The sequence below is a fragment of the Onychomys torridus genome, chromosome 6 (genome assembly GCF_903995425.1).
Source record: "Onychomys torridus chromosome 6, mOncTor1.1, whole genome shotgun sequence".
NCBI classification, from domain to species: domain Eukaryota; kingdom Metazoa; phylum Chordata; class Mammalia; order Rodentia; family Cricetidae; genus Onychomys; species Onychomys torridus.
In genome coordinates, this window is record NC_050448.1 from 133,419,531 (window position 1) to 133,430,755 (window position 11,225).

Consider the following 11,225-nt stretch of genomic DNA (forward strand, 5'->3'; position numbering starts at 1 on the left):
CATTGCCTCAACTACTTCTACTAACCTCAAATCAAGTAAAATAATTATGCACATTTGGAAGACAATGAAGGAAACTGTTCTGGGGGAAGCTCCACCTCAGCCCCTGGCAGCCTGGCATCCATACACCCAAAGAGTCTGGAATGTTCTGGGGGAAGATCCACCTCAACACCCTTTCCTCCATCTCTTTCCCCAAACTCTCCCTTCAAAGCCCGCCAAATTCAGCTCCTCCCTGAAAGAGGCTCAAGACCACTCCCACAGGGTATTTAAGCAGCATCCCAGAAAACAGACACATGGTTTTCCGGACTCTTGTCCCTGTCTCCTCTCTGAGAGGCCAGAGAATCACCTGGGAACACTTTACCCATTAAACCAGGGCTTTTTCTAATTAGTTCTGCTTTGGTCTGATTTGGATTGCTGTGTCAGTGGAGAGGCTTTTCAGGGTCCAAACAAGCCTTTCAGAAACCTTCGCTGTACAGAAAGATTAATACAGGTCAGTGATGGTAAAAGAAAAATAAAATTTTTCTCTTTATTTGTTTCAAAAGTATTGAGTACCAAATATATTCCAGGTGCCGCAATTATGGACATAAAACCTTTCCCCTGTCTATGAGGAACTGGAGATATACACATAGATAATTAAAGTATTTCAAAAAGTTGTTGTCAGTTTTGCTTCCTAAATCAAAGCCAAATTTATAAAACACCCTATGTTACCTGGTCACACAGTCCCAAGTTCACACATAAAGTAAATCAAGCAAAAAAAAAAAAAAAAAAAAAAAAAAAAAAAAGGCAGAATATCCCTTTATAAGTAGATAGAGTAAGGTGCTTAAAATATTACTATGATGTCTGCAATCTTGTTTAAAATTCGGTAATGGTTATGTGTGAATTACATCTGATATGTATTCACTGTTTCAGGAAATATTTACAATACATATATTCCTCAGATCACAGAGTCACCTGAGAGCCATTCCTGCCTAGCAGGCTACTGAGTCCTAAGTCCTCAGACCCTCTCAGTTCAGCCAATACAAAATGTTGCTGTAATATTAATCAGAACCTGTGGTCCCAAGATACAGAATCCTGTGCAATTGAGTTTAAACTGAAAGAAAATTCTCTAACTTGGTTCATGTGACTAGAGCACCCAACGAACAGACAAGACTTATACAAAGCTAAATTCAGAGATTCAAGTGCTTCATCCAAATCTCCCTTTTCTCCTTCCCCTTCCTGCTCCTCTCGCTTGATTTCATCTATCAGCTCTTACCATTTCTGCATAACTGCTTTTGTCAGTAAACTCTAGAAAGTAGGCTTCATATTTACATACATCAGCTTAGCAACTCCACTGAAGACAGAACTCTCCCAATGTGCCCAAATAAATTCTAGGTAATAATCCATTCTGACTGGTATTTCCTGGATCAGCCTTCAAATCAATCTTACAAAATCAAAGACAGCCTCAGCCAGGTGGTGGTGGAACATGCCTTTAAACCCAGCACTCGGAGGCAGAGCCAGGAGGATTTCTGTGAGTTTGAGGCCAGCCTGGGCTACCAAGTGAGTTTCAGGAAAGGTGAAAACTACACAGAGAAACCCTGTCTCAAAAAACCAAATCAAAGACAGCCTCAAACTTTACTAATCATTTCAGGAGTACCAGCAGTCAAGAGACAAAGACAGACCAGAGAAAGTTCTGGAAAATTGCCAGTGTCTTCCAGATCCTACCTTTCTATGATCTATGATATCGTACAAGCTTTCTATAGAGGTATTTCATACTATCTCACAAGGTGGGAGCATGTGATTTCTGAAACATCTCCATTTCACATTTTGTTTTTGTTTTTGTTTTTCAAGACAGGGTTTCTCTGTGTAGCTTTGCACCTTTCTTGGAACTCACTTGGTAGCCCAGGCTGGCCTCAAACTCGCAGAGATTCACCTGGCTCTGCCTCCCAAGTGCTGGGATTAAAGGTGTGTGCCACCACCGCCCGGCTAAACATTTTACATCTTAAGAGTTGTACAGCGGTATGACATGCCATGACATCCTCCAGGGAAGACATGTTGCATAAGACAACAGATTCCAACTTACTAACTAGAACTAACCTATTGTTTTTCTGTCATCTTAGCAGTCACACCTAAATCATATTTTAACTACAATCTGTGCCCAAGGCCCTGCAGTCAGCATCCTGGTAGGGTTTTCAGTCCCCCCTGTTTGGTTGAGGACACCAGATGTTTACGTTTTAACTAAGCCTCTATGGTTCTATTTACCAATAAAGACTCTGGAGTTAGATGTGGGGTGAGAACCCACTAGATCAGAGAAGCCAAGAAGCAACCAGCTGACCTTTCTTTTTGGATGAAGACCCAGCAAGAAAAGCTTCTCTCCATTAAACCCAAACCAAAAAGACCTGGCATCTCTCTAAGTCTCTCCCTACTCTTTATCTGTATTCCTAGCTCCTCCATCCTCTCTATGGCTAATTCCTGTCAAGTAGTCGGTGGCTCCACCCCCTGATGCAAGGTTAATTTTGGGTTTCACAGTGTAATCAAATATCCCACAACACTAATCCTTGCCCGAGGGGAATTCTTCCGGAAGGTGTTGGGAGAAAAACAACAACAACAAACCCTCTCCTTTGTTAAACTATTCTTCCATTTAACTGGGTTTTGTTGACCAAAAGATTCAACCAGGCTATCAGCTTGCTTTTCTTTCCCCTGGGGTGCCCTTCTGAGAAAGTGAATAGCCTATGGGGCAGCTAATTTCCTTCTTCTTCATCAAGAGACTAGATATTCTGACTGTGCTGCATGGGTTCTGAATCCAAAACTGTGCCTGAAGCTAACTAAAAAAGTGTGAACCACCTGGAGTAGGACTGCTGGAGCAGGCACAGTCTCAACAGAAGCTGACCACACTGCTCCCATACAGACAAGAAGCTGGAGAGTCCTAATGGTGTGAATCCCTACAGTTCATCTATTTCCATCTATAGAAAGTCTCCATCTCTGTTCTGATGCTCTCAGATTACAGAAAAAATAAATAAAAAATACCAGGAAAGCAGGCCAGATCTTGGGGCCTGCGAGACAGTGAGCCAAGGGGATGCTGGCCAAAGCCTGCCCAGTAGATTTCAGGTGAAGGAAGACTGTTATGTGCAGGGTTTTTCACACTGTCTCCTGCTCTTGGATCCTTTTCTCTACCACAAAATTCTAAACACAACTGAACTTTAAAGGCAGGAATCAGGAGCAAGTACTGGCCTGATGTAATAATCCAGCTAGCACTTTTTCTTCAGCTGAAACAGCATTTATTTTCAGGTTTTCATGTCCTCAAATAGTTTGTCACAGCCTCCCTCACTCCCTAATGTCTTACTCGGGCCCTTAGACATTCATTTACATTTACTACCAGGCCCCAGTAAATTTTGAGGTTTTTGACCCTGATTTCTGAGATACTGCCAGCCGCCGCCATGACAAGATGTAAGGTACTGGTAAGCCACGAGCCACATGGCAAAGTATAGATTAATAGAAATGGGTTAATTTAAGATAAAAGAAGTAGATAATAAGAAGCCTGCCACGGCCATACAGTTTATAAGTAAAAAAAAAAAAAAAAAAAAAAAAAAGATTTTATTTCTGGTAAATTAGTAACCCCTTATAAAAATGTAAATGCTAAACTATGTTATTTACATCACTGAATGAGTTTTTTTCAAAGGTCTTTCATAAAACTAAAAAAAAAAAATTAAGGAGAATAGTGAAAGTGTAACAGGATGGGAGGTGTGGTAAAAGGCCCAGCAATCATGGTAACTCAGTCTCAAGCAATGCCTTCAGGATCAGAGCCTGAGGCTCCTGTTCTTGATGACCTCATGCCTTTCCCAACTCTTTCTAGATAAAGTTTATATGGTCAAGTTCTGACACCTGTGATGGAGTAACATCAAAATATTTACCTTCCCTAGCTTTAAGTCTAAGACCCAGTTCTCTCACACTTACCCAGATGTATCTGCTGCCTTTGCACTCCTTTAGGAGACTGATACAATCCTCTTTATCCACAACAACCAGTTCTGTGTTTACTGACTGAGGGAGTAAATCCCTGAATGACTATGCTTTTAACATCCTACATCCAGTTCTTACACTGTAATGGAACACCTGAGAAGGCCTTAGTCAGCTAAAAGATTTTTTTTTTAATTTTGTCTGTTTGTTCATTCATTTATTGATGGACATCTTCAATCATTTCATCAAAATTATGATTTTTACTGTAAATTTTTATGTATCCTTTCTGTTGTTCCACTACCCACCCCCCAACATGTACTCAAGAAAGCACAACAGGGATCTGCAGCTGACACCTTACCTACCCAGCTTTGCTTTTCAGTCTCCAGCAGGGCCAGCCTCCTTGACCTAATTAGATTTTTTTCACCTCCACATGGCTAGTAAATACTATAATTAATTTATAAAGGACTCTGAAACACCAGCTGGCAAGTAAATTCCACCAATGATTCCTGCAGAATGAGAAAGAGCAGTTAAGTTGAAGAGTTATGAATTGTGTGTGCATTCCAGTCTCCTATTCACTGACTTTCTGAAATGTCAATTGTAAATTATACTAAATACACACTGTTTAATAATTTCTTACAGCACATTTATTTTAAATTGTAAGGAAAACTGTGTGACAAAATATGCTCAGAGATGTATCTTTGAAGTCTGTGAGACATAAGTGTATTCACTCTGGAAATTCATACTTTCAAAGCACACTAATAAACTAGTGGCTGTTCTCAAGAGAATGTCAAAGAAAAAAGTGGACAATCTGTTTAAAAGGATTTCAAGTGTTGGCAGCAGTTACTCATTCAAGAACCATGGTTGGTGAGATCTAAAAATGGCTCCTAAGATTCCTGAAGCACTTGGGAGTGTTATGGGATGCCCGCCTTTTATTAGGTTATGTAATATAGCAAAAGTAGTAGAATCATTTCACCTATGGTGTCACATTGAATATATGACTCTAGCAACAATAATAGCTGTTGTAAGAAGCTGTAATAGCAGCAGCAGCAGAATTGGGAGAAGCTCTCCTGTTGGCTTCGGAGCAATAAGCTCCATGCTTTCAGAGGGCCACATGATGCACGTCTGAGGTCCGTATCTAGGAGCTTCGAGAAAGCCCTGGCCAATATCTGCAAAGAAAACGATGACCTCAATACTCAAGACTGAGTTCTATTAAATCAACAACCAGAATAGCTCAGAAGAAAACTCCAAGCTTCAGTTGGGATTGCAACTACAAATCTATACTGTTGTGTGATATTTTCATTGCATTCTGACAATAAAGTTTGTTTTGAATCAGGGTGGAGCTAGCCACTAGCTGACCAAAATTAACCACAGAGGTTTTGGAGGACTGAGGAAGTAGTGAGGTGGGGCTTACAGAGGAATGGATGGAGGAATGGAAGAAGTAGGAAGTCACTGGTGGCTGCTCCACTGCTTCTCTGATCTTTGAGGTTCTTACCCCAGTAGCTGACTCCAATTTTTTACTGATAAAGAATAATTAGATAAATGTATCATCTAGCACCCAACATGGGGCATGAAAGCACAATAACCAACCCATGGCTTTGCAGCCAATGCAGCCACTCCAGCCAGCTTAACATCTGCATGGTGAGACATTAAGCAGAAAAGCCAACTAAGCCCCTCCCAGCGTTCTCAGTCACAGAAGCTATGAGATTGTTTTTGTGCTGCTAATTTTCTGTTAAATTACTCTTCAGTGCGCGCGCGCACGCACACACACACACACACACACACACACACACACACACAAATAAAGAAATAAATAAAGTAAATAAAACAAGCTACCTCTCCCTTTGTGATTTTTCCCAAATGGCACTGCCTAGCAGTCATGTGGCCCTGAGTACCTGACATAACCAAGTGGGTCACAAACCAGAGCAACTTGGAAATATGAGTTACAGGAAAGATATTGCATTGGGGTCTGAGTGAAAGAGGAGTGCAGACTGCTTAGCAGAAGTATCTTACCCAGCGAGGCTATATGGATATCCAAAACATTTGGAGGTGACTAGGGAGGAGCTTCTCTAACAATCTGATTATAAAAGTAATTAAAAGTTATGGGCCCACCTGAGGTGTAGCAACTTGTTGATAAATATTTGAGGTAAGGAAAATGTGCTGCATGGCTATTCTATTTATTGTTGAGTTGATGCACATGAAAATTTTTACCATTCCCAGGAGGAACCTGTTTGTGTTTCTATCACAAATACCATTCCTGGTTAATCTCATAGTTGTCACTGCAAGGAGAAGGTGGTGATGCCATTATTCACAGTGACACACTCTTTGCAGTCTTTTTTAGTTAAACAGTATAGATGCTTTGCCTCTTGAGTTCTCTGATGCCATCTGTTCAGTGCCTATTGTGCCATTATTCATATCCCACAACATCCACTGTGCAGCCTATGAGCCACTTTCCAATGGCCTTCAAAACACTGTCAATGCATTTATGGAAGAGGACCACAAATACAAGTGTCATCCAGAAAATGCACAAAAACATAAATAATTGTTGGCATGTGGTAGCATTTATAGAATATGTAGCATTTACAATTACAAGGCAACCCATCTTCCATCCACATCTTCTCCTGACCCTTCTTGGCCTACTCATGGCAACTCTGGAATTAGAACACTGCAAAGCCAACAGGGAGCCTGCCCCTCCCCATTGTTACTTGCAGTAAGGACAGGTAAGGGGCCCTATGCAGGTCATGGAGCACTCTCTTATTGAGGTAAGCAATGTCCATCATTTGAACAAGACTTTCAACCACCCAGGAGAGCAGGAGATGCTGTATCAATCAAAAGCAAGAAAAGATATGGCTGAAAGGGGCAAGCTGATTTTGCACTACCACAATCAGGAAAAGCCCCAGGGAAGAGACAAGAATAACCATAACATGCCACTTGGAGCCCTGGATGGCAGAAACAATGGGGGCAGGTAGAAATTAAAGGAACCTATGACTACCAGGATCTCCCTTTGGGAAGGAGGAGAGTCCACACACAACCTCACAAAGGTGACTTTAGGTCCAAAGATCAGTAGTGTATAGTGGGCAGGCTATACACTTTTTAATATATCATTCTTAGTCAATCAATCAGACCATTTCAGTGGTCCAAACTTGTATGATCCCATTAAAAAAAATTCTGCCCTGGTCAGTGGGAACTTTATCCAAGCCTCCCTCCGGGGACTGGCATGGCCATGCACCCCTAGTTCAGCTCATAGAAGCCATCCCCAGAGCTCTTATAGAACATCTGCTGGACCCATACACAAAGGAGAGCATTCAAAGAACCCCAAAACCTAAGTGCCCCATCACTACTACCAGAGGGTAATAAAAGACACCAGGGTTTCTATCACATAGGAACCACACAGGAACAGGTTTAGAGTGGCCCAAGGCACAAGAGACTGTGATCTCTACAAGGAAAGGTTTTCCAAAGCACAGCTGAAGTCAGGCCAACCTAAGAGCCTGCTTGCTTAGGTCTAAGCATGGTATTATAGCCTCTCAGTGTCTTGTAAGCTAGGGATGGAAGCAGTTGGTCTTAGATAAATGTACTAGTAAAGCACAGGAGCTTCTTTTAGCCCTTTTCCAGACCTGAGCTATGCTCTTGCCCCAGCATTCCATGAGACTACTCTTCACAACACATCTCCCCACTCTCCACTTTTGCCTGTTTGGGTTTGGCTTTGGGGGCAAGGGTTAAAGCAAATATTCTGATGTTGGTTCTTAGCAAATAGTGTGAGTCCTAACAGAGTAAAGACAGATTTTTTTTTTAATATGTAAGTTCAAAAACTTAAATGTGTCCACCATACTTGATTAACCTCTTAGGGACCAAAATATGCTTGTCTGCATGATTATCAATCACTAAATATGGCTTCATGTACAAGAGTAACTTGCATGGATAATTCACTCTGAATGTTTCACCATGATAGATTAAATGTACCCAGGAGATGGGACAAAATTACTAATCAAAGGATTAGAATAAAAGTAATGGGTAAGTGGATTTTTCTTTCATCCTAACAGAAAGAAATCACTCTCTACTTTAGGAATGTCCCTTCCTGAAAAGCTACCTTTGGTCTTTGAACTCATCTGTTAAGGTTACTGGCAGACATACTCTTAAATTGTTCTTATTCTATCCCAGACTCACTGTAAAGAGCTTTTCTGTTGTGGAATAATCTTTCTGTACAGTGTGAAGATGTGTTGTTCTGATTGGTTTAATGAAAAGCCAAACAGCCAATAGCTAGGCAGGATTTTCAGGCACACAGGACACTGGGAAGACAAAGGGGGAAGTCACCAGCCAGATGGAAAGGAAACAGCATGGGCAGTACAGAGAAAAGATAAGAAAGCCAGGAGTCAAATGTAGATTGATTAAAAAAAAAAAAAAAGAGGGGGGGGAATTTAAGTTTTAAAGAGCTAGTTAGTAACAAGCCTAAACTACCAGCTGAGCTTTTATAATTAATAATAAGTCTCCATGTCATGATTAGGGAGCTAGCAGGGGAGACAGAAAAATCTGCCTACACTTTTCTGTTGATTTGACTCTCCCAGAAGCTTTACCAACTACAGTTACTCCTCTATTGCAGTAACTACATGCCATTTTACTAGCTCCAGTCACCATCTCCTTCCAATTATTAATGGTAACCATTGTAGGAGACTAATTCTGAAGTTATTAAACTTAACATAAATGGAATGATATGAACTTTTCCATTTTGTGTCTGGATTTTTCAAATCAATATTGTGTTTGTGGGTGACATTCAGTGTTCAATGTCATTCTTATTGTTGTATGTTATATGCCATTAAACAACTATGTGACTATTTCTTTACTCTGGCTACCACTGATAGTCAGGAAACTTCCCACTGGGAGCATCACAAGTAATGAAGTTGTATATATCTTCAGTAGAGACATCTGCAGGGCTTAGGAGTTTCAGGGTCATAGGGTATGCATTTGTTACAATTTAATAAAGTCTGACAAGTATTTTCCAGAGGGAAAAAATGCTACTTGTCTTGTTCTGGGGTTACATAAAGATCACTGGATTGAAAATACCATATGACTATTATAAGCTGAAAACACATTGAATATACCTAAATGACTGAGCACCATAGCTTAGCAACACTGTACACTGTAGAGTATAAGTCTTCATGTTATTTCACTATTACTACCCATAATCTCAAGTATACCAAATATCATTAGATTAAGAAAAGTTCACAGTTTAATCTGTGAAGTCTCCTGGGTATTGATCTGCACCATGATGAAACCAAAATAGTGTGAGTCAAACCATATGAAGGAACACATTGTCTGCAATCCATGAGGACTCTAGTCATCCTCTAACTCCTGGGATTGTCTGAGCTTTTTTGTTCACTATGATGGATGGGCATTAACATCACATTATGGTTTTAATTTGTAATTTCGTGACTTGCAGCAACAGAGGATGGGGTGGGTTCACCGTTAATTCTCTTTCTAATTGATCACAAGGAAAACTTGAAGAAAACACACAAAGCCCTTCCTTGTCTGTGGGCACCAGAAGCAAAAAAAAAAAAAAAAAGAGCAAACTGCAGCAGAGGGCCAAAGCTTAGTGGTATAGGTTTATTTGATGCTTGCCTCATTTCACTCTGCCATTTTCTCTTGTAGCTGGTTGGGCAGCTAGTAAATCTGTAATAACAGCACAATTAGTAATAATTAATTTAAAAATTCCTTTCTGGCCATTTGAACTGGGGAAAGACACTCTGTAAGCTACCAGTCTGTGAGGAAATACTAAACTGTTTCACAGCTCTCCTCCCACCTGAAGACAGAGAGTATAGGAGAAATTCTATTTACATATAACAGCAAGGAAAGGAGGTCTCTGTAGTCTTAAGAGTGTGAGGGGAAAAAAATGCCACACCTTTCTCTTTTCACTCACCACTTCACCCTACATTAGGGTCCCAGTCAAATGCTACAGCTATGACAAGCTGCCAAAACTTCAAGGGAAATCTCATATTTCTCACAAAAGGCCCAGAAGAGTAACACTGCAAGACCGAGTATGTGAGAGGAATCTAAGGGGGAAAAATGGATGGAGAAGTGTGTCCTCAAAATCTAGTATGAACCCACTCACGTTCTGTGCTCACATCTCAACTGAGAGTGTACAGAACAAATCAAAGCAGGATGGAAATGATTCATGTAATGAACTACAATTAAATTGTAGTTACTGCTAATTAAATCACTGCTAAGGAGCCAAAATAATCCAAGTGTTTACGTACAAGGCAGACTCAAGATAGCAGCATAGTAGGGGCTGCAGAGATGAATCAGTGGTTAAGAACACTGACTGCTTTTCCAGAAGACTCAGGTTCAATTCCCAGGACCCACGTGGTGGCTCAGAACCATCTATACCTCCAGTACCAGGTGATCCACACCTACTTCTGATCTGATCTTCCACCCAGCAGGCATGTTGCATAAATATACATGCAGACAAAACACCCATATACATTAAAACATTTTTAAAGTACAACAATTACTCAGAGGAGCCAACTGATATAGAACCAGTACTCACACGCAAGACTGAGCCTGTAGTGCCAACCCAAGGATTGCTTGCTAAAAGAAAATAAAAATTCCACATTATCCAGGATAAAAATTAAGAAAAAAAATCAGTGATTATACAATAACTGCCAATATGTGAACAACTATCAAAATAAAATATAATCAAGTTTCCAACTGAATTAACCAGATATTAAAATTATCAAAGGTGTTAAAAATTAAAACCAAAATGTAGCTTAACAAATTTTCTCCTAGATCTGAGCTATATGCTAGAAAATCTTTCTCATGTAAATGGCAGAACTCATGCATTAAGAATGTTTACATGGCCGGGCAGTGGTAGCATGCTCTTTAAACCCAGCACTCCGGAGGCAGAGGCAGGTGGATCTCTGTAAGTTCAAGGCCAGTCTGGTCTACAAAGTGAGTTCCATGACAGCCAGAGCTGTTACACAGAGAAACCTTGTCTCAAAAAAACAACATAGCCCGCGGTGGTAGCGGTAGTAGCGCACCCTTTAATCCCAGCACTCAGGAGGTAGAGGCAGGTGGATCTTTGTGAGTTCGAGGCCAGCCTGGTCTGCCGAGCGAGATCCAGGAAAGGCGTAAAGCTACACAGAAAAACCCTGTCTCGAAAGAAAGAAAAGAAAGAAAAGAAAGGAAGGAAGGAAGGTAGAGAAAGAAAGGAAGGAAGGAAGAAAGAGAGATCACTTTAATAAATAAGCATATGTTGTATGAACTAAATCTTTTAAAAACAAAGAGAATAAATTCAATAAATTAAATCTGGA

At 40.5% G+C, this 11,225-nt stretch overlaps 1 long non-coding RNA gene across 1 annotated transcript in view; it reads right to left on the minus strand.

The window, feature by feature from the left end:
• Positions 1–11,225, minus strand: part of LOC118585376 — a 31,289-nt gene that overhangs the window by 19,090 nt on the left and 974 nt on the right. The window contains exon 2 of the long non-coding RNA XR_004945182.1: positions 10,463–10,503. This is a non-coding gene — a long non-coding RNA (uncharacterized LOC118585376). The remainder of the gene's footprint in view (positions 1–10,462; positions 10,504–11,225) is intronic.